Source organism: Octodon degus, unplaced genomic scaffold (assembly GCF_000260255.1).
Source record: "Octodon degus isolate 3935 unplaced genomic scaffold, OctDeg1.0 scaffold00485, whole genome shotgun sequence".
In the NCBI taxonomy this organism is placed as follows: Eukaryota; Metazoa; Chordata; class Mammalia; order Rodentia; family Octodontidae; genus Octodon; species Octodon degus.
This window is the reverse complement of record NW_004525061.1, coordinates 169,006-173,966: the sequence shown is the minus strand read 5'-3', so window position 1 is coordinate 173,966 and position 4,961 is coordinate 169,006.

The following is a 4,961-nucleotide window of genomic DNA, read 5'->3' as shown; positions in this document are numbered from 1 at the left end:
GTCAGAACTGTTTATCTGCTTCTTACTTAAATTGTTACATGGATAAGTGGCTGTTAGAGTTTGTGTTTGAAATAGAACAAAACCCCATCTGTTGAAGGCTTGATCACCAATTGATAGGCTTTTATTCAGTGATTTGATCACAAGAACTCTGACTTCATCAGTAGATTGAACTGTGTCCCATACCACAGTTTGATGACACTATTAGAGGTGCTAACACAATGGGTGACTTATGTGAAGAAGGTGGGCTGAAGGGAATAACTTTGGGAATACCCCTCATCCCTACTTCCTCCCTCTTCAGTTGCTTCTTTCTTTTTCTTTGCTGCTATGAGGAGAGCAGACTGTCTCTACCACTGTCTTTTTTTCCATGATGTTTTGACTCACCAGTCTAAAACTCAGTACAGCCAAAAGATCATGGGATAAAACCTCTGAAAACATGATTCGATATAAGTCTTATTCTCTTGGAGGCTTTTTTGTTAGTTGTAATAGTGATGCAACACTGACTAGAGAAATGACTTCCAAGTATCCATCCATCTTTGGACTTACATGCCGGAAAAGCAGAGTGGGTTTTTAAAATGTCACTCCATCCGTGGGAGACACTCATGATGGGCTAGGGTTAGATAGTGATATCTATTTCTACCAGAGATAACCCTCTGGAATGTAGAACTAAATTTGCATCATCCACTATATGTAACAGAAGTATTATATCATCACATCAAAAGCAATACAAAATCTTACAATTTTATTACCCATACCTCTAATAGAAAAACTGAAGCTAGCTGAAAGTTTTTCTAAAAGAAAAACTGAAGATAAATAAATAAAAAAATAAAAATAAAAGTTTTGGCCAGGGAGATGGCTCAGTGGAATAAGCGCTTCCCTGGCAAGCGCAAGGGCCTGAGTTCAATCCCCGGTTCCGCCAAAAAAAATAAAATTAAATTAAAAATTAAAAAAAGAAAGAAAGAAAGAAAAACTGAAGCTTGTGAGGTCTGAAGTCATAGAAATCATAAATGGAAACCACGCATAAAGATTAGATTCAAACCTTTCAACCTTCGCAAAAAGTGTGAAGTATATATATAATCTGAGAAGAGAAAAAACAGAAATAAGATAGTTAACTTCCGCCATCCCTCAGCCCCCATAAAAGATTCTCTGCCTCACTCCCCGCTGTCAACATTCACACCTGCGTTGCTGCCCTGGCAGGGTCAAGAAGGTACTACATGTGCAAGGAGACACAGTCAGTGAGGACATCATCACTAACTCATGTGTTGAAAATCCATAGAGGCTATCTAACACATTCTCAGCTTTTGTACGTCATCATCTTTCAAGTTTACAGCCTTATTCATAGTTTTACCATGTGTTACACTATTCAATTTGTCAATAGCATACATCAGCAATGCAGGAATTTGTCACTGATGTCTCTATACTCAGAACATAGAATTATTTAATTATTTACATTTAATTTTAATTTTTTACTTCATGCATTTTTAAATTTCTATTCTTTTTGATACAAGGTCTCACTACACAGTTTGGACTTGTAGCAATTCTTCTGTCTCAGCCTGCCTGGCACTGCGATTACAGGCGTGCGTTACCAGGCCCGGTTTTGGGGCTGATGTGGCGTGTAGAACTGGGGATCAAACCTGGGTCCTTACACTTGTGAGGCAGGAGTTTAGACAGCAGAGCTATCTACCCAGCCCTACATTTAATTTTAATGTTTCTAATCTGTGAAGAGCACATATGAGCATTGTTTAAACTTTTTCATAAAAGAATATTTTCCGAACCAAGGAAACTTTACTGCAAGTTCTGATGTTTATGTCCTTTTTTAGGTTTATACTATGACTATTTGCATGGTCAGATTTCTCTTATTAGTTGTAGAAAAATTCTTTCAAAGCTTGATAAAGCAGCATGTTCAGTTGGCATCTTCTTGACCAATCTCCCACAAACTTTCCTGATATTAGGACTAGGTTAGTGCACTAAAGCACCAGCACTGAATTTTACATCTTAAATGAGACAAGGATCATCACTAAGTTTGAAGGTTTGAATTAAGATTATGTTTAGCACTAGGGATTGAACTAATATGTGGTCCATGATTGATGTATGTCCCACTCTTTTTCTTTTTTTTTGGTGGAACTGGGGATTGAACTCAGGCCCTTGCACTTGCCAGGGAAGCACTTATTCTACTGAGCTATCTCCCTGGCCCCTTATTTTATTTTCATACAGGATCTCACTAAATTGCCAGATTGGCCTCAAAATTGTAGTGCATTTTCTTCAGCCTCTCAAGTGGCAGAGACTATATGTGCATATCACTATATTGGGGAAATTTTTTTTTAATTTTTTAAAAACTTTTGGCCGGGGAGATGGCTCAGTAGGCTGGGGAGATGGCTCAGTAGAATAAGTGCTTCCCTGGCAAGCGCAAGGGTCTGAGTTCAATCCCCAATTTCACCAAAGGAAAAAAAAAAAACAAAACAAAAAACTTTTTCCCCCGGGGAGATAGCTCAGAGGCAAAGTGCCTGTCTGACAAGCGTAAGGTCCTGAGTTTGATCCCCGGTGCCAAAAAACCTCCCAAAACCCAAACTTTTAAATTAATTTTAATGAGAAATAGCAATGAGACAGTTTCAAAACAGGTTAGTGGACAGTTACAATAATTAATATATTGCATACTGTTGTCTTCGTAGTATTCAGAGTACAAGATGCAGACATGATATCTTGTCTAAACAATATTAGTACAAATCTTTCTTCTTATTGAACTAAGAGAAAGTAGCTGTACATCCTATTTTATATATACATATTTCACTACAAAATGGTCCTTCATTTGATATTAATATGGTAGCAAGTGAATGTTCAAAGAAATGGCTCCCACTTTCAACCTGTAAGCTCCAGCCAGCATTAAAAACGCCCTCTGAAAACTGATGATGATAAGAAGGAGGATGCACCAAATGTGCTTTAGCAGAGCCAGTCAAACTTCCAAGGATGAAAAGTTGATGCTATGTTCTAGATTTGTAGTATACTCTAAGAATCACGTAAGATAGTCAACACTTTGTTATAAAGCAGACCCATGTCAGGTGATTTTACCAGCTCACTGGTGGCTATTGTAATGATCCTGAACATAATTAAGTGAGGTTGGTTTAAACTACGATGTTCACAATAATAGGGTTATTTAATATGTTTCATATGTAGCTTTTCACTTTTCCGTGGGCTCATCAGAATTAAACAAGTGGAAATTTATCAACTTCTATATGTATGGACAACAGTGCCCATTACATTGTGGGAAATACTTCACTATTCAGATAGTAAGAAGTTGAAGATGCAGGTTCAGAAGACTAGAGTTGAACCCCATTCTCATAGGTAGGCCAAGCTCTAAGTGGTTGAAGGGACATGTAACACACTTCAATCATCAAAGAATGGTCCATATGAATTATAATAAAAGGACATTTCATACATTTATCTCTAAAATTAGTGTGCTAGTCAGCATTTTTATTACTGGAAAAAAACACCCAGCACCCACAACTAAAATGATGTGGTTTATTTTGGCTTACAATGTCAGTGGGTTCATCTGATGGTCATTCATCTCCACTGCAGAAACAGTATGGATAAAGGGCCTGGTGGAATAAAGTTGATCACCTCACGGTAATAAGGATGGAGAAAAAGGGAGAGAGATGAAGGGAGAACAACAGGTATGTGCTGGGGCAAGAACACACCTTCAGCATCATGCACACAGTGATCTACCTGCAAGACCTCCCCCCAGACAGGACTCATTTAGCTACTGGACTCACCAGTGGATGGATCCACTGGTGCATATAGTATACCCAAGGTCCAGTAACCTTTCAAACACATGAGACATTTAGCAGACACTTTTGATCAAAAATGTAACAACTGGTAAAACAATATATTCTGAATTATAAAAACAACAAAATATATCTCATCCCTCCAGTATGAATGGTACTTCTCATGAATTAGGCATCCCTGCACATAACTCATTTATCTATCATCTATCTATTTTTTGTTTTTTGTGGAACCAGGGATTGAACTCAGTCCCTTGCGCTTGCCAGGGAAGCACTTATTGTACTGAACCATCTCCCCGGCCCCAATCTATCTATTTTTGAGACAAAGTTTCACTAGCTAGTTTCTACTGAGTTTGAACTATATAGCTCCAGCTGACCTCAAATTTATGGAAGTCCTACTGCTTCAGGCTTCCAGTGTTGTAGGTAGTTGTGTGAGATGGAAATATAGTCAGTCAGACAGGGATAGGCCCTTGAAGGAGATAGCATGGAAGACAAGATACTTTGCAGCTGTAAGAGAGACTGATGCTCTCACTGTGGGCCAGACCTAAGCCAAAGATGGAACACATACTTGTGTCCCTAAAGATAAGCATCGGGGATTGATCATCACCTTGAGGAAGCCAGGAAGAGTCACTAATCCAACCGCTACTGGCTATAAGATAAACTCCTGTTCTATATTCATGCCTGGTTGCTAAGTTACCTGCTTTCCCATTTGATCTTGGATTTAATCAATTTTACCTGAGAAACTGTGCTTGAAATATTATTGGTTGACCATACTTTTGTCCCACCTCATGTCCACCTTAGTGAGTTTCCATGTTCTCCACCTTAGACCCACCTTACCACATGGTTTTGCTCTGTAAAAGTCCCTGGAAGAGACAGCTTCCTGGGTAACCCACTTGGGTCCCCCTTCTGTCCCTCTCTCAGATAGAAGCTTTCTTTTCCCCAATAAATATTCTGCTCTTAACCTGTTTGTTTCTAAAATTCATTCTTCAGTTTTAGAGAACAAGAACTCATCCCAGGTACCTTTCAGGTGGGGAGTTTCATTTCCCTATAACACCAAGTGTTGGGATTACACAAGAATGTCACCAAGCCTGGTTACTTTGTTCTTTTAACTTTCCACTTATGAAAAGTAATGGTTGGTGGGGAGAAGATACTCTCTCAGGCTTTCACAGAGAGCACATTGGCCAAGCA